We start from the raw sequence: 19,962 nt of genomic DNA on the forward strand, positions 1-19,962 counted from the left end.
GGCAGTAGACAAGTTTATGTATAGACTGACCTACTGGCTTCAACATTTTAAGACTTTATAACAGAAGACTGTTAGTGGATTATATTAAAAGCATTAGTCAGTGGTTTAAAGTGTTACAACTAGACTTTACTTAATTAACAACACTTTTTTCTATATTATAAAATAATGAGTGCAGTGTAAATGGCAGATGACTCATCGTGTCAGTGTTTACTAGTTTAATCCTTGTGTGTTGCTCATATTTTTGTTAGTCAGTGGTCGGGTGGACCCATCGCATTATTGTTGTTGTTTTTTTTTAAATCAATACAGCCAGAACAATTTATGTAAAAATACCAGATGTTTAAAATATCAAAAAAAAAAAAAAATTCCAGTGTCCAGTGTAGGGTTCTCCTTTAGCAGCTGTAGCCAGTCAGCAGCCTGTCCATGTTGTCCACCCTCACAAACACCCACACATATACAAATACACACACACACACACACACACACACTGACAGCAGGCCATGTAGGAGGAGAACAGAGAGAAGGGATGCAGCACCTCTACACTTGTGGGTAACAATAAAAGAGTCTTTAAAACTTGGAGGTTGTCTTGTGTTTTTGTCCCTTACAATAACTTACAGCATGGAACGGACAAGAGCTCCGTTACACTTATTATCTCAAAATAATGACTTAATGTGTCACAAATAATGACTTCTTTCTCAAAGCTTTGGCTCATCTTGAAATATAGATAAGAATTTAAGATATTACTTACATTTTTGACATAGTACTGTAAGAAACAGAACAGCAGAAAAAAAACACGTCTTTTGATTTTCAAAATGTTGGAGAGGTGCATGCACAGTACATAACCAGTAATATCATTGGACTCCAGTTATAGCCATTTTATTTACTATCTAAGACAACAAGATAACCAACATATCTTCTGAGTTTATGTATATGTAATGCTATAATGGTAAATATATAGAATGGTTGAGAATGATATCATGTTTCCTTTGGATACTATTTTATCTTACAATGCCCTACACCACCATGAAAAGGTTTTAAAAGATATATTTAAGGCCTTCATTCCAAAAGGGTTCACCCCAGCACCACGTGTAATATAAGTGTGTAGGGGGAGTGCAGTGAGAGGGTATTTAAAATGTGTTATTTTATGTGTTTTTCACAGAAAATGAGCCAAGGTCAAGTCATCTAAGGTCTAAATAATAATAAATTGCATAATTTATCTGTTGGTAAACATTGAAAATGGGTCCCACAAACCCCAACACCACACAAGGGTTAAAATGTGTTATTTGCTATTTCAGCTGCTGTAAATAAGGAGCACTTCTTGCTACAGAAATCATGCTCTCACTTGTGTCTTCTTCTTTGTCAAGACACTAATAATTTAGGTATTTACGCTCTGCCCACAGGTGTGTTGCATGTTTGGACAAGCTCACGGCATGTGCCCGGAAAAATTTACAATTGTATTGCATAATTTTTTTTCAAAATATAATTATTCAAATTGGACTGATAAAACATTTGTTAGAGTATTTTAGAGTCACTACACATAAACTGCACACTACAGGCATGAAATGTTGTTGAAAAGACAATGACAAAGACAATGACATTGCAACCAGGGATGGCTCTAGCCTTTTCAGCAGCCTAAGCAGGAGTATTTTGTGGGTTTCCAATTTTTAGAGGCTAAACACTAATAATATTTACTACCACTAGCTGTCTAAATTATATGAATTCATGACTGGCTTATTGGCTATTGTGGATAATTGTACCTATCGCTGATGATCGGATGCTAACTAATTAACCGTTATGTTTTAAAACAAGTTATCCATGGCTGTGTTTGTTAAGTTTTGTGACATGAAACTCTTTTTGTGATGAAACTCAGAAAGCCTGTTTAAATTGCTTTTTCTACTATACCTTCCCACATATACTTCTACAAGTCAGAACAAATGGCATATGACAAGCAACTGCTTATGTTGTTTATTAGGTAGAGCTTGCGCTATAGCCTTGCTCTCTTGGTTTGCTCGATTTCACAAAAACCTGCATCCAATTTTTTCTCAGAGCACAAAACAAATGCAAAACAAATATTATTTTGAATTAACAACACAAACTTTGATAAAAACTGACTTGAATAGACTTGGTTGGAATTTTTGATAATTTCCATAATGTCAGTTGCTGGGAAATAACATACTTGCAGGTGGATCATGAATCGTTCAATTGCTTGCTTAATGAAGCCTTCACAGATAATTGCAACTTCAAATTTAAGATTGATGTGTCTAATAACCTAAAATGTACAGGATTCCAGAGGGACTAGCTGTTCACTGCTAATATGTATAACAGGTAGTCATGGGCTGGAGGTTAATGAACTGGCCCTGTGACCGGAAGGTTGCCGGTTTGATCCCTGACAGTCCATGACTGAGGTGTCCTTGAGCAAGACACCTAACCCCCAATTGCTCCCCGGGCGCCATGGATAGGGATGCCTACCACTCCGGGCAAGTGTGCTCACTGCCCCCTAGTGTGTGTGTATTCACTAGTGTGTATGTGGTGTTTCACTTCACGCATGGGTTAAATGCGGAGATGGAATTTCCCCGTTTGTGGGATTAAAAAAAGTACCACTTAACAGGTATGAGTTATAAACTCTATAATTAACATCAAATCAAAGACTGGTTTCTAATACACTGTCCCCTGACAATGGAAATGCAACCTTGGCTATATGTAAATGCCTTGCTTGCAACTCTAGTCTCTGGCTCTGTATGACACTTCTGAAGCTTTTAATGGCAGCTCATAGTTCCAGTTTTTTCCCCATTGCGACCGACGGAGTCACTTTGCATCGTCCCACATTCCAATAAACACACGACCACTCTCCAGTTCCGCTGCCTGATTGCTCTGCCACAACTGATGGCAACAACTGCCTGTCATAATGGACACAAAATGAAAGTAAGCAACTAGGAAAAAAAAATCACAATACCTTTTATGGCTACATTCAATATCCTTACAATGACATTTGTTGTTATGTCAAAGAGTAAAATAAAGGTTTACCCTGCCCTGCAGGAACAGTTTCAGACTGAATTAGTATCATCGTCTGACTGAAAGCAGTTATCGCAGGTTGGCAATTATTACAAATACGCAATTGCTATGGGACAACTGTGGCTTTGAACCATTATAGAAATAACTGCTATTTAAATACTCTAATTAGTATAAGTATTAGTAATTATACTAATTAGTATAATTAGTATGGGACTAGTTGCCCACCCTACACTGATGTTCTCCCAGCTATTCCTACTACCAATACTACTGCTATTAATATTAGTAGTACAATCACTTGTAGGTAGTTTGACCAGAGGAGGATGGGTCCCCCCTGGTGAGCCTGGTTCCTCCCAAGGTTTCTTCCTCAGTTCTGAGGGAGTTTTTCCTTGCCACTGTCGCCCCTTGGTTCCTCACCGGGTTTTTTTTTTTACGTTTTTAAAGCTTTTCCATTTTTCCATTTTTTACATTCTTGTTAAAATTCTGTCTTTTCTGGAATTCTGTGAAGCTGCTTTGTGACAACATCCGTTGTAAAAAGCGCTATACAAATAAATTTGATTTGATTTGATATATGTTTTAGATAGTGGAGTGCAGCTTTGTCTGATGGTAGGGGGGAGGGGAGACTAGGGGCTGTATATTAATTCATCAGACAGTGATGTTTTCCTTCTGCTTTTTCCTGAGCAACAGTGGCCTTCATCTCTCAGTGGAGATGACAGCAGTGAAATTGCCCAGTTTTCTTTTTTTTTCTCTTTCTGTTGCAGGCAGAGAGGTGATCTAACAGTCAGTATGGAAGTTATAATGGCAGAGTCAAGCCCCACAAACAGAAAACACAAATCATATCTGATTCCACTACTCAGCAGTTCCTTCCTACATGAGTATGTCTCAGACAGGAGTGAAGAGAAGAGGTGATTGCACATACTGTTTAATGCACTATATGGGTCATGAGTCAGTGTGCATTTGAGGGATTCCTTGATCACGTAATTGTTTGCTTATGAGATGTGACCACAACAAAACTTTAGAAATATTCTATACTATACTATACTATACTACACTATTGTATACTATACTATATGCAGGGATGGGGGAGTAGCTAAGTAGCATGCTACTTTTTGTAGTTAACTGCAATTTTTTGTAGCTAATAGCTGTAGCTATTCGTTACAGGCTTTAGGCAAAACATGCAAAATCTGAACCACAGCACATGGTTGTTAACTGGGCTGGTGGCAACTGTACAATCTTGACTCAGCCATGTACAGCTCGAGCAAATGGTTACGCACTGGCCCCACACGATGATCACTCCTTACTAGTAGGCTTAACTCAGAGGTCGCACCTGAAATGTTAAGAAGAGCCATTTTATCCTTTCAACAAAAATCAAACCACCTTGGGAGCCACATTTTATATCCATTTTACCATCATGACTCAGTATGTGCTAATGTGCTAGTATAGGATAAAAATATAATCGCACACTTACTTTGCTCTGCTTAACCTTTAGCTCGGCTGTATCCAGTTTTCTCACATCTCAGGAAACGTCTCCGTGAGTTTCTTGTAAAATGTCTCTCAATGTTCAACTTTTTACGAGGCTGAAGTCGCTTCTCATCCTCCTGCTTCTCGTTCGAATTGTCCCATTCCACCTTAAATGGTGCCTGAGGCGCCAGATTGTACTGTTGCATCATTTAAGGTGGAATGGGAAATTTGAACGAGGAGTGGGAGATTGAGAAGAGACTTCAGTTTTGCGAGTTGCTGCAGATTAAATGTATCAAGAAACCAGCTGAGTGATTCTAAATGCAAATAAGTCAATTCATCTTCAAATTATCTATGTTCGTCTTAAAATTTTTCTCTTTGCCTTTTTGTTGTCCTCATTATTGTGTAACCTACAGTCTGCACATTAGCCTTCAGCGATAAAGGTTGGTAAATTAGCAGTTATGAGTAAACCCCAGTGTTTAAGACCATTTATTGTTAAAACTGTTAGAACTGTGTGTTCTAACAATTTAACAGTAAAGGAGGATTATGTTATTTTACCTAAAAATGTACTTATGCTGTGCAGCTGCAGCAGCTCTGCAGCAGTGGAGAGATTATTCAGACCTGATTCTCACCCCATACAGAGCCAAGGTCACTGATGATAATCTGGAGGCTAAATAGTTACTGAAGTTTAAAGGCCTCTGAATGTCATGTCTGTAAAAAAAATTCTTTTGTTTGTATTCAGTTATCCCTTCCTGGATCGGGGCCTTGTTGTGGTGGAAGGGCTTGTGTGGTCTAGGGACCCAGACTAACACGATTCAAACTACTCTATGCATATTGTGCACAAAAAATCATGTCCCCTGCCCGGGAAAGGGTCACCAGGACCTACCCCTGGAGCCAGGCCTGGGGGTAGTGTTCCACGGCGATCGCCTGGTGGGGACGAGGCAACATAGGGAGGCCATGTGGGCCCACCACCCGCAAGGTCCAGCATGGGGGAGCAGTGCAGTGCCATATTGGCAGTGGGAGATTGCGGGGAGGCCCTTGGTGGCCTAGGCCCCTGCAGCAGAAACTAGCCAGAATTTGTGCAGGAGGTTGAGAGGGGTTGAGAGGTACCAACTAGATATAGTTGGGCTCACCTCCACCCACAGTGTCAGCTCTGGAACCAAACTCCTGGATAGGGGTTGGTCTCTCTCCTACTCAGGGGTTGCACAGGGTGAGAGGCGCCGGGCGGATGTGGGGATACTCACAAGTCCCCGGATGGTGACCATGCAGTTGGAGTTTGTCCCGGTGGATGAGAGGGTCGCCTCAATGTGAATTAAAATCGCAGAGAGGAAAACCTTGACTGTTCTCTGTGCTTATGCACCAAACATCAGGTTAGAGTATTCGGCCTTCTTGGAGCGAGTGGGCGGGGTTCTGGAAAGGGTCCTGCCTACAGATTCCATAGTCTTACTGGGAGACTTCAATGCTCATATTGGCAATGACTGGGAGACCTGGAGAGGCGTGATTGGGAATAACGGCCTGCCCGATCTAAACCCGAATGGTGAATTGTTATTGGACTTCTGTGCCAGGCATGGATTGCCCATAACAAACACCAAGTTTGAACACAAGGATGTTCATAAGTGTACATGGTACCATAGCTCCTTGGGTCAAATGATCAGCTTTGTTGTCGTTTCATCTTGGGATCTTGGGACCATATGTTCTGTACACTAGGGTGAAGAGAGGTGCTGAGCTGTCAACTGATCACCATCTGGTGGTGAGTTGGATCAGATGGCAGGGAAGACTGATGGTCAGATCCGGTAGGAATAGTGAGGGTGTGCTGGGAATGACTGTCGGAGGCCCCTGTTCTGAATGATTTCAACTCCTACCTCCGGGAGAGTTTTTCTCATGTCCCGGAGGAGGTAAGGGACATGGAGTCTGAATGGACCCTGTTCAAAACCTCCATTGTGGAAGCTGCCAGGCGTAGCTGTGGCAAAAAGCTTGTGGGTGCCTGTCGGGGCGGTAACCGAAGAACCTTCTGGTGGACACCGGTGGTGAGGGAGCCCATCAAGCTGAAAAAAGAGGCCTTTAGGGACTGGCTGGCCCGAAGGACTCCCGATTAAGCAGATAGGTACTGACAGGCTAAAAAGGTGGCAGCTGCAACGGTGGCAGAAGCAAAATCCAGGGCATGGGAGGAGTTTGGAGAGGCCATGGAAAAAGACTTTCGTTTGGCCTCAAAGAGCTTCTGGACAACTGTCCAATGACTCAGGAGTGGCCCGGGGTGGCTGCGCCCAAGCTGTATTCGGCAAGGGTGGTGAAACTTTGACTTGGAATGAGGATATTGTCAGTCGGTGGAATGAGCACTTTGAGGAACTTCTTAATCCGGGAGACGTGCCTCCTTCATGGGAGTCAGGGCCAGAAGCTCCTGGGGTGTCAAGTTCCATTCCAAGTTCCAACAGTCGCTTGTGTGCTAAAAGGGAGTAAACACTTAATGAGTTCCTGTAAGGCTGATCCCGGAAGAGGAGTGGAAGTGACCTGGGAAAAGTTCCCAGGGTGTAGGAGAGAGGTCAACATAAAATGTTCCTTGTGTGAGAAATCTTCTCTGGATTGTTTCAACTGCAGTGTCCATAATTTGATTATGCACCATAACCTCATACTCTTTGTGTGGATCTCTCACTCTCTCATCGTCAGTCATTTCTCCAGACATTTTTGTTCTCTTTCTGTGGCAGTGCAATTTCTGCTACAACATCAGTCTCATTGTCCTCCTGTCTTATCATTTGCCCACTGGACAAATCTGTCTGTAGCTGCTTTGAAAGGAGCAAAATCTCTGGCCATACCTTGCAGGTTTTTTTGTGTTGCCACAACCATTCTGTGGGCTGACAGAATGTCCATGCCTTCTGTTTGCAGGTATTTTGACAATGGAGAGTTCTGCACAAAAATCCTGAGGTAAACTTGAGCAGTTATTGCTGTTTCATACCTCAGCAATGCCTCTATGAATGATATTGCTCTTACTCTAAATCTGGTCTTCATGCTGGCCCGATCTTGGATGACAGACAATGCAAGAAGATCAACATACAGACCCTTTTCAGGGTGGCCGAATGATCCATAGACCTTCTTAAGAGCATCATGTTTAGCCCACCAGCGTGTCTCTCCAATGGGAGATATCTGATTTGGTAGCCTGTAAAAAAAATGCTTCAGCACAGTTTTTATTTTAAGAAGCTTTTTTCATGCTCTTCTATGCGCTGATGACCATCGCTGTTGTTGGAAAAAAAACCTTGTATCTCCAAAACTGTAACTTTACAGGAGAAGGAAAAAACATACTTTACTTTTAATGTAAGTAAATGGAACCAGAATATTTTTCAAGTCATTTTAGGCTGTTCATTTTAGTCTATTCATCATGAACTTTACAGACAATATAAAGAACAACAGGTACTTTCAAAATATCTCCAAAACTGAAAAATGTCAAAAATGGAGATTTAAGGTTTTCTTCCGACAATAGCGACATGTTTCCAATCTGTCATGCCAGTAATGGATGAGCTGTTGTCAGTGGACTTTCCAAATGCCGTGCAAACAAAGCAATACAGCACATGCTTCTCCTGCCAGTATGTAAGCCACTTTCTACTGGTGCCGTCTTTGCACCAGAACACTTTCTTTGCCAGTGGGCAAGCTGCTTTTTGTTGAGGATGATACCTAAGGAACAACTTCAAATTGTCCAGTATGGGTCGAGTATAGTAGTTAATCTCTTTTTCACTCTCTTGTACACTGTCATGTGTATCATCTTTTTCCTTCTCACTGACTGGCTCTTCTGTTGCCCTCTCCTCTTGTGTATCTCTCTCCTCAACCTCACTAACTGGCTCCTCTCCTGCAGTTCTCTCTTCACTTTGCCTGACTGTTAGAGCTGATTCCTCTGAACTGTCCTGAACCTAAGGAACAATGTAGATGTCAATACATTATATTTAAATATTTTTTTCTATTGATAGTTTCCATGTAACTTACTACTGAAGTTAATTAGAATAGCCATCCTATTACAAGGAAAACATATTTTTTGCGCTTTGGAATCAATAAAGTTCTATATATCAATCTATTGCATTTTTAAAAATCTGTTGTTTTTTATTATTTACTTGGGTTTTCCCCATTTTGTCTCAGTAAACTTCTAAACACTGCTGGAATGAAGCCTGAACTTTCATAACTGTCTTAAACAAATAAGCCTGCCATCAGTTACTATGCACAAATATTTCTGAACGACAATAAGAACTGCTTAATCTCCTAAAAGAGCTTTCTCCGCAGGGTCGCCAGGCTCTCTCTTAGAGGGTGAGAAGCTTGGCGATTTGGGAGAGGCTCGGAGTAGAGCTGCTGCTCCTCCACGTTGAGAGAAGCCAGTTGAGGTGGTTCAGGCATCTGGTAAGGATGGCCTCTGGACGCCTCCCTAGGGAGGTGTTCCAGACATGTCCGACGGGGAGGAGACCCCGGGGTATACCCAGGACACGTTGGAGGGATTATATCTCTCGACTGTTTTAGGAACACCTCGGTATCCCTCCAGAAGAGCTGGAGGAAGTGGCAGGGGAGAGGGAAGCCTGGGCCTCTTTGCTTAGGCTGCTGCCCCCACGACCCAGACTCGGATAAGCGGATGGATGGATGGATGGATGGATGGATGGATGGATTAATCTCCTAAATTAAACTCTCCATGTCCACCTTGAGGATCAGAGACTAATGGTACCGTCTCAATTGACTTCCTATGAAGAGAGCAATGTTGGACATGAAATGGCAGAATCTCCACCCAAACCGTGCAAAATACGTCTGATCAAAAGCCACTTATATTCAGGAATAGTTCATATAACCCCTTATTTAACATTTAATGATGGTTTATTGAAACGTTTTTCATTTTTAATTAGTGCTCTAGGTAGGATATAGGTGTCATTTGAAACAGGACTTTCTCATGCATGACTGCACAAATGGGCAAACATAGTGTAAGAGTTGAATTTGGGCTGATGGATTGAGTGGTAGTTTTCTGTTGACAAGTCTGAACGTTTAAATTCTAGCAGTGTAAGAGTGTAAAACACTTTAGAAAATTATTCTTCGTTTAGTGGCACAAATATCTGTTCTGTCTTGTGATTGGTTTGGGGAGGTCACGTGATGTGAAAGAACGGGGAGTTATGTAAAAAAAAAAAAAAGAAGAGTGAACAACGGGACCGTGAGGCACGGGAAATAAATAACGGACGCAGCTAGAGAGAAATCCGTCTCCATCCTCCTTCCTTTTTAAACTAAGAGTGATCCAACCACCTTATATCGCACCCTCACACTTACAATAGTTAGCAAGCTAGCTGACGAAGCAAAGGCTCTCTGGACATTACCTCGGTATTTTGCTTGTCCTCAGTCCGACAGTTGAACAATTCATCCAGTTTCATGCATTTTTCTGTGTCTTTTTTTTAGTTTTTTCTTTTTTTTATCACATGCCTTTTCGGCTCCTCCTTTGTGCTTTTTCGACGTTGTCTCCATTTTGCCTTAATTACTAATGTGGGTTTTTTCTTTTTTTTTAACCGTTCGCAGTTGCTGTGATTATTGTCTGTGACTGGCTAATGACCATGCACTGTGGACCAATGCACAGTTCAGTATTAGAATACTTAAATCGGGTTCTATTTTTAGCTCTCCACAAACAGAGCGGCCCACACACAGAGCGGCCCACCGGGAATTGTCCCGGTACTCCCTATGGCCAGTCCATCCCTGGCTTAAATATAGGTGAATGTGCAAGATATACATTGAAAAATTAATAAGAAGATGTTTAACTACACTCTCAGAAATAAAGGTGTGAAATTGTCACTGTGGGCAGTACCCTTCTTGTCACTGGGGTGGTACCCTCATGGATACATCTCAGTACCTTTAGTCAAGGTACAAACGGATCCTGGACAAGCGCATCCGCCAGGTGGTGACGATCACGCCAAACCAATGTGGCGTCGTCAAGGGTCGTGGAACCACTGACGCCATCCATGCAGTTCGGTTACTCATGGAAAAACATAGAGAAAAGAACAAGACAGTGCACATGGTGTTCTTAGACCCGGAGAAGGCATTCGACCGAGTCCCACATGAGCTTATTTGGAGATCACTGCGCAGCCATGGTGTCCCAGAAGCCTACGTGCGGTGGACTAAGCTTCTCTACTGCAACGTCACGAGCGGGGTCAAATGCCCAATAGGAACATCGCCAACTTTCCCGATAACCATCGGCATCCACCAAGGATCGGCCCTCTCCCCCCCTACTGTTCATCCTCTGCATGGATACTGCGAGGGCTGACCTGCAGACACCACACCCATGGAGTCTACTTTACGCAAACGATGTTGGCCTCAGTGAAGCGGGGGACCGCTTGGCGCTGCAGACTCGGACGCAGGCTTGGAAAGACTGGCTAGACGAGAATGGCATGCGCCTGAACATCAAGAAAATGGAGCACCTCGAATGCGGCCCACAGACCGACGGAACCATCTCCATCGACGGCCAGCCCCTGAACAAGGTCAACCATTTCAAATACCTTGGGTCCGTTGTCACATCCCACTGCGACACGTTGCCAGACGTCAGAGCAAGGATCAATGCAGCGTGGATGAATTCTCGACAAGAGAATGCCCATCTACTTGAAGGCCAAAATCTACAAGTCAGTGGTGCGCCCGGTGGCACTCTATGGGTCAGAGTGTTGGCCAGCCACAACCAAACATGAGCAGGCCATGAATACCATGGAAATGAAGATGCTTGGGTGGCCTTTGGGTCTAACCCGCCTGGATAGATTGACAAATGAGCACATCAGAAAAAAGTGGGGCATGACACCCATCACAGACAAGATGTGCGAATCCAGGCTCCGATGGTATGGCCATGTTGTTCGCAGCGAGGAGTCAGTGGCCAGAAGGGCCCTGCGAATGGACCCGGGTGGCAACAGGCCAAGAGGGCGACCCAAAAAGCGGTGGATGGACACTATCGCACAGGATATGAAGACCGTCAACGTCAGCTCCAAGGATGCCAAGCGGAACATAAACCGCAAAGGAAAGAAGACATATTTGTACCATAATTCATGTAAATTATATTTTTTTAGTTGTACTGACTCCACACACCCCATCTCACCTCTAGCCTTTTTGCTTTATTGCTCTGCTTTAAAACATTCAGTTATGAAAAGGTATAAATACAGACTTCATCTGGGAAAACCTTATTTAACGTACACAATTAGACCTTAAAACCACTGTTGTACTTTTGAGGGTAAATTTACATTGTTTGTACCCAGATGAATGAAAAATGTACCTGCACAGTACCTTTATTACCTTTTTTGACAGTGTATATTCCTAATGTAGCTGATACTATGTTTGATAGTGCTGACAGTATCAGCACACAGTATGATGAATTAAGCTAAATTGAATCAGACTATTTCTGAGATAATTGGCCTCAGAGTTTCAGTAAGAGAAATTCATTTGCAATTTAAACTTCTTCATGAAAGTAAAAATCATCTATTTAAGACAGTCAGTCCAACTCACTAACTGGAGTCAATAAGTCAATTTCAATAGTAATGGGAGTTAGAAACTTAATTCACTGAATGTCTCTGCCAAGTTCAAAACAAGGCATAAAATAGCAGATCTGTATTTCATCTAAATCTCTTTGGCAAGTTTATTAATGTCAATCCAAATAATGCACTAATATGGGCATAATAAAATCTATTATCCCCTAAAATGTATTGCCTAAAGAAAGTGAAAGACAAAATTGTATTCATTTCTTTTTCAGTGTGTCTTGGCTCAGGTACTTTGTTATGAAAAATAATTAATTTCTAAATTAGATTCCGAAATTAATGATTAAAGGTCATACTGGATGTTTGTAAAAAGGTTATACTGGATGTTTTCACTAAAGATTTGTAATTGCCATCCATTGGTTCTGGTCTAACAATAAAACCATTTCACAGGAAGTGCTAGAGAAAAAATTACCTGATTGGCAAGCTGTTTACCATTAATTGAGCTATTTATATCTGTATAACCACCATTAATGGAGATGGACATGAAAATCCAGGGTTTTCAACAGCAGACGGTAGATAATAATAAAGTGTCTAGAGGATTCATAAAGGTTAAGAATGTATCTGGAGGCAACAGTTTATCTGAACACACTGACTATAGTGATGCCTTGAATTTAGCTGATTCAGATGTGTACATCAATCACTCAATCAACCTTTTTTTAAACTCAGAATACATTGAGGGAGACCCTCATTTGCAATGTAGCTGTGTACATATGTGTAATGAAACTAAAAGATAAAATTGTGCAATAGATAAGATGTATTCAGTTCAGTTTTATGTATAGTCATTTATAGTTATAAAATGCATTTATATACAACATGATGTAAGCAAAGAATCATACATTTTATGAATGTAGAAATGATGCGCACATTTAAAGCAAATAAATTCACTGCATTGCTTCCTGTCTGTGCAGGTATGAAAGTGATGGACGGCTGATTAATGATCAACAGCACATTTGCACATCCGTTGGTTCAGAATATAACCGGTAGCAGAGCCAGCCCCTCTGCACAGGGTGCCAAGGTGTTTGAGTGCTGGACAGAGCTGATGCTTTAGACCCTGCTGCCTGTGACCAGCCTTTACACCCTCAGGGGGTATCCCCTCACCTCACGAAAACACCTCCTGCCTCCCGCCGTGCTGACGTCCTCATGTACATAAAGCAGAGAGGCTGAAAGGGCACCAGCAGGTTACAGCCACCCTGTAGGCCATCCTGAGAGGAGGAAGGGGTGGGGGGTCCTTTCACTGATCTGGATGAAGCCTCAGAGTTTCCATTTTGCTTCATTTTCCATCAACCTTTATGGGTATCCAATTTCAAAAGACATGTTTTCAAGAAAAAGAGAAGTGTAGAGTAGATAACATGATCCATCTTATTAATTCATTGTATCAAAGGGATAAAAGCAAACCCTCATTAATGTGTATATCTATAGAATGTGACATTTACTGACCTACATTTTAATTTAAGCATTCATTTCACATGTAAAAAGCCTCTGTGAGGAAAAGTAATTACTACTTTGCTCTCCAAATATTGAAAGTAAGATCATGTCTATAAATTTTGTTATCAGTTGCCAGGTATTTGGTTTTGAGAAATAAATCCAATTCCAAATTGGGTTCCAAATTTGATGCTGCTTTATAAAAAAAGATCATACTGGATAATTTTACTAAAGATTTGTCCTAGTAATTACCATTTATTGGTGTTTGTCCAACAATAAAATACTAGTCATTTGACTGGAGGTGCTGGAAAAACAAGCGTTGAAATGCCAAATGGAAATCCACCAGCTCCACCAGTGGCTCTTCCAGGCATAAATTTGACTGATTTCATTAGGCACTAGTTTACACAATGTACTGCAGGCATGTGTGTGTGAGAGAGTGTTTTTATTAAAATGAGAATTTCATTAAACACTACCAACCATGTCTGACTAAATGGCATCATTGTGTTCTAGCTAGACAGACAGGGTAGACAGACAGACAGACAGAGATGGAGGGGGGGTAGAAAGAGATTGATGCTCTGTGTGAGCTGTCCTCTCTGCCTCTCCCTCTATCTTCTCAGAATAACGTACAAGTTTTGACGTCACTCCTAAAGGTCAGATGGATCTGACTAAGTGAGTTATGAAGCAGAGAAATAACTCCACTCCCCCCAGCATCAAGCCCTCTAACATCAGCCTCTCAGCTCAGACAGCACTGCATTAGCGCAATCACAACAAACTGCATCCACAAGCTGCCAGCACTAGTGCTCCACTCCTGAAAACATCTCATTACAAAATGGCAGCTGTAAGCACCATGTAATTATCATCGTAACAAGTGTAACAAGCTTCTCTTTTATCCAGATGTGCTTTCTGAAGAGAGTATTCTTTAACCTGGAAGGGAGAGAGAAATCTTGCAATCATAAACAGGTTACTTGAAAAGCTAAGGTTTTAGGGGTGAAATGTAATCGTGTTCTTTTGGGCAGAAGATGAGTATGGAAATCACAGGACATCTCATCACATCCCGTCTGTCCTCATTAAGGCCTGTGAAAGCTCAGTAGGGATGCTGCATGCCGCTTCCTCATCGCCACAGATCCACTAGCGTTTAACTCCAGGCTTCTGCATATTCTATTCTTCCTACACTCTCTCTGTGCACACTGTCTAGAGGTGCAATAGGAACAGCTGGAGACTACTGTGAATCAAAAGCTATCATTCTCCACCAATCTGCTGTGCATCCTTGACTCAGACCAGCAGACCCTTCTGCCTCCAAATGGAATGCTTTGCTGAAAGATGCTTGCTGCTTTGAATATAGATGCTGGCTGATTTGACAATTGTATATAAACAGTTTTAATGGTCCATAATCACCCCTACGAAAACAAGAAAGCAGGACATGTGTACATTGCCCGGATCAGGGTTACCGGGGCCCCACCCTGGAGCCAGGCCTGGGGGAGGGGCTCACCAGCGAGCGTCTGGTGGCCAGGCATTCACTCATGGTGCCCAGCCCGAAGGAGCTACATGAGTCCCCCCTCCCATCGACCCACCACCAATGGGAGGGGCAGTAGTATGGGTTCGGTGCATTGTGGATCGGGCAGTGCTTGGGCCTTGGCGTTCTGATTCTCGGTTGCTGAAACTGGCTTTTGGAACTTGGAATGTTACCTCACTAACGGGGAAGGAGCCTGAGTTGGTGTTTAGTTTGAGAGATACCGGCTAGATATAGTCAGGCTCACCTCAACACACAGCTTGGGCTCTGGGTCCAATCTCCTTGAAAGGGGCTGGACTTTATTCTTTTCTGGAGTTACCCATGGTGAGAGGCGGTGGGCAGATGTGGGCTTTCTCATAGCCCCTCGACTCGGCGCCTGTATGTTGGGGTTTTCTCCGGTGGACGAGAGGGTAGCTTCCCTGCCTTCGGGTTGGGGAACGGGTCCTGTCTGTGCTTATGCACCGAACAGCAGTTCAGAGTACCCAGCCTTCCTAGAGTCCTTGGGAAGGGTGCTTGAAAGTGCTCCTCCTGGAGACTCTATTGTCCTACTGGAGGACTTCAATGCTCACATGGGCAACGACAGTGAGATCTGGAGGGGTGTGATTGGGAGGAATGGCCTCTCTGATCTGAACCCGAGTGGTATTCAGTTTTTGGACTTCTGTGCAAACCACAGTTTGTCCATAACGAACACCATGTTTGAACACAAGGATGTCCATAAGTGCACATGGCACCAGGACACCCTAGGCCGCAGTTCAATGATTGACTTTGTAGCTGTGTCATCGGACTTGCAGCCATGTGTTTTGGACACTCGGGTAAAGAGAGGAGCTGAGCTGTCAATTGATCACTACCTGGTTGTGAGTTGGATCAAGTGGTGGGGGAAGATGCCGGTCAGGAACGTCTGGCAGAAGAACCTGTCAGATTGATCTTCAACTCACACCTCCATCAGAACTTTGACCAGATATCGGGGGAGGTGAGGGACATTGACTCAGAATGGGCCATGTTCCGCTCCTCCATTGTTGAAGCGGCTGACTGTAGCTGTGGTTGCAAGGTAGTTGGTGCCTGTCGGGGCGGCAATCCTCAAACCCGGTGGTGGACACCCCAGGTGAGAGATGCCGTCAAGCTGAAGAAGGAGTCCTACCGGGCATGGTTGGCCTGTGGGACACCAGAGGCAGCTGGCAGGTATCGACAGGCAAATCTGCGGCTTCAGCCGTTGCCAAGGCAAAAACCCGGGTGTGGGAAGAGTTTGGTGAGGCCTTGGAAAGTGACTTTAAGTCGGCTCCGAAAAGATTCTGGCAAACCGTCAGGCGACTCAGAAGGGGAAAGCAGTGTGCCACTGGCACTGTATATAGTCGAAATGGAGTGCTGCTGACTTCGACTGAAGACGTCATTGGGCGGTGGAAGGAATACTTTGAGGACCTTCTCAATCCCACCTACATGTTCTCCAGTGAGGAGGCAGAGTCTGGGGACACGGGAATAGGCTTGTCCATTACTGAGGCCGAAGTCGCTAAGGTAGTTAAAAAGCTTCTTGGCGGCAGGGCTCCAGGGGTGGATGAGATCCGTCCCGAGTTCCTCAAGGCTCTGGATGTTGTGGGGCTGTCTTGGCTGACACGCCTTTTCAACATTGCGTGGACATCGGGGGTGGTGCCACTGGATTGGCAGACTGGGGTGGTGGTGCCTCTTTTTAAAAAGGGGGACCAGAGGGTGTGTTCCAACTACAGGGGAATCACACTCCTCAGCCTCCCTGGTAAGGTCTATGCAGGGGTACTGGAGAAGAGAGTCCAGCTTATAGTCGAACCTCAGATTCAGGAGGAGCAGTGCGGGTTCCGCCCTGGTCGTGGAACACTGGACCAACTCTTTACCCTCTCCAGGATTCTGGAGGGTTCATGGGAGTTTGACCAACCAGTCCACATGTGTTTTGTGGATTTGGAGAAGGCATTCGACTGTGTTCCCCAGGGTATTCTGTGGGAGGTGCTTCAGGAGTACAGGGTAAATGGCTCATTGCTACGAGCCATTCAGGCCCTGTACAAATAAAGCAGGAGTTTGGTTCGCATGGCCGGCAGTAAGTCTGACTCATTCCTAGTGAGAGTTGGACTCTGTCAGGGCTGCCCTTTGTCACCGATTCTATTCATAATTTTTATGGATAGAATTTCTAGGTGCAGTCAGGGGATGGAGGGTGTCCGGTTTGGTGACCTCAAGGTCACATCGCTGCTGTTTGCAGATGATGTGGTCCTATTGGGGACATCAGGCCGTGAACTTCAGCTTTCGCTGGATTGGTTTGCAGCCGAGGGGCCATGGTTCTCAGGCGGGAAAGGGTGGAGAGCCCTCTCTGGGTCGGGGATGAGCTCTTGCTTCAAGTGGAGGAGTTTAAGTATCTCGGGGTCTTGTTCACGAGTGATGGTACAAGGGAGCAGGAGATTGACAGGCGGATTGGTGCTGGGTCAGCAGTGATGCGGGCTCTTTACCGGTCTGTTGTGGTAAAGAAAGAGCTGAGCCATAAGGCAAGGCTCTCACCTATGGTCATGAGCTTTGGGTAATGATTGAAAGAACGAGATCGCGAATACAAGCAGCCAAAAAAGAGTTTCCCCTGCAGGGTGTCTGGACTCTCCCTTAGAGATAGGGTGAGAAGTTCGGTCATCCGGAAGGGACTCGGAGTAAAGCCGCTGCTTCTCCACGTCGAGAGGAGCCAGCTGAGGTGGCGCCTCGGAATCCCCCCAGGGAGCTAGTGGAAGTGGCTGGGGAAAGAGAGGTCTGGGCCGCATTGCTTAGGATGCTGCCCCCGCGACCTGAACCCCGGAGAAGCGGAAGATGATGGATGGATGGATGGATGGATGGATGGATGGATGGATGGATGGATGGATGGATGGATGGGTCTTTTAGTGTGTTTAGAGTCTACTCTTTTTAAGAGTCTTCAGAGTGTGTTTAAGAATCTACTCTCTTTTCAGTAGATTTGGGAGAAATAGTGGAACTACGATCTTATTGGTCCCTTTGTGAAAATGACCTCCAATAAATAAATAAATAACAATGTATTTTTTTTACTCTCTATTTACTCATTAGGTTTCAATCAAAATTATTCTCTAATGTAAGCTAATGGTTGAAGTAAGTCCATTTTTTAGGTTTTAAACACTTTTTCTGCAACATTTTTTAGTGTTTAGTTGAGCTGCTCCTCATTAAGGAAACCTTAACCGTGAATATGAAATAAGCATACTCTTTCAAATCTTAATGCTTCACGTTCTAACTCCGATAATGATTTTACAGTCAGATTCTCCTCAGTTTTTAAAAATAAAAAACCTGAATGTTTGGATTTACAGTGCACAGTTACCCTTGAATAATGGGTGTAAAATGGGGTAAGCAGCAATAATAGGGGTCCAGTAAAGACATTAGGGGCAGGGGTGAGAGTGTGATGGGGACAGGCAGGCCTATATCTGCCCACATTTGTCACCGGCCCATGTAAAAAAGACTACTCAAATTTACTTTCAGTATAAAAATCTTATTAATAAATAAACCAAAACCACAAATAAAACAAACTTACTAAATATTCCATAAAAATTTAATTTTTCACAATCAAAATTCCAGTTAAACAATGATCACAGCTGTGAGGTGTGAGGAGCTTTTTGGAATAGGACAATGACCTCTTTCAAGATCAGCACTGCTTGTGTAGTGGACACATTGTCATGTAAAAAGGTTTGACCCCCCAGTAAATTGTGTGTTCTGTTAATTTTCTTAGTGAAAATAAGTAAACACATCCTCTACAGAGAAGACACTACTGCACATTTTAATTGACAAGCACAGTTTATTTGCTGAATTTAACAAAAAAGCCATTGCATTTTATATTTACATTTTTTTCCCAATGTGTTTAACTCAGGGCAAAAAAATGTGAGCTGCATTTTGCAAAATTAAATGGCATATTTTATTTGCTCCCTGTAGAAGGTGTGTTAACTTCTTTACACTTAGAAAATCAACAAAACACAGCTCATTAAATCAGAACAATATAGCGAGCTCTTGAGCAGATTGAAGTCATGTTTGACATAATTACTTTGTTGTGCAAAGCAAGTTTACATATTTTTTTCTTTCATGAGTTCCAGGATTTAAGCAGACTACCACTGCTGGTAGTTACGGCACTGGTTCAGTCTGCTGGGAATAAACTGTAAAGGTTTTAGTGTCTGCAGCTAGAAAACTTCATGCTATTCTCCATCTCACTCTGCAGCACTTGGTTCTCACTGATGCTGAACATTTATCTCGTTTAGTTTTGGGCAGCTGGGGAATCGATACCCCAGAGCCTGAACAAATCCCTACGGCAGCACAATGCTATTGTGCATCGTTTAACACTGTTTGGCCCACATGCTAACATATTACACCCCTCTACACAGACACAGTGAACCTCATCTATCCCAACATAGCTCACATGTGCAGGATAGCATGTTGAGGAATGCTCCTAGAAGAGACATCTTTTACTCACTGCAAGGAGCTGCTGCTGCCGCTATGGAGGCTCAGGCTGGGCCTCCAGAGGAGATTAATGGAACATAGGGAGTGGAGGGAGCGGAGGGGGCATTAACGGCAGTCAGGGATAAATGGCTGAGTCTTGTATGCGCTGTAAGCTTTATTAATCTGCCTCACCTGTACAAAAAACAGCAAAGGGGCAATTTAGAGAGCGACGTGTCAAGAATGAGTCTGCCTCTCTCCTTCCTCAGAGCTACGAGGTCAACCGCATGCACCGCAATTTCCCCCCTCTTCTCTCAGGCCAGGTAATTACTCCCACAGAGCAGCTAATGCGAAGGAGCACATAACAGCACCCAGAGTGGCAGTAGAGGAGTATGCCACCTGCTGTGACACTGGATAAAGAGGGTCTAGGCCAGGGCAACTATGGAACCCCTTCTACAGGCTAACGCCTCCCTCAGCAATGACAAATTCAATGGGACCTTATGGTGGGGGTGTGAAATCTGAACGAATGCAACACATTATCAGTAGGGGAGGGCACATTAAGTGGTCCTCCAACCCAGAAAATGGGGTAAAGCCTCTCAAGGGCCATTTGAAACAGCTCCCATGCTGAACATAGAGGCTTGA

The 19,962-nt window shown here is 43.5% G+C and overlaps 1 pseudogene; it reads left to right on the plus strand.

Moving 5' to 3' along the window:
• LOC108425587 overlaps window positions 1–19,738 on the plus strand; it is a 58,979-nt pseudogene extending 39,241 nt beyond the window's left edge.
• Window positions 19,739–19,962: the final 224 nt, after the last annotated feature.

Source organism: Pygocentrus nattereri, chromosome 10, assembly GCF_015220715.1.
Source record: "Pygocentrus nattereri isolate fPygNat1 chromosome 10, fPygNat1.pri, whole genome shotgun sequence".
Taxonomy (NCBI): domain Eukaryota; kingdom Metazoa; phylum Chordata; class Actinopteri; order Characiformes; family Serrasalmidae; genus Pygocentrus; species Pygocentrus nattereri.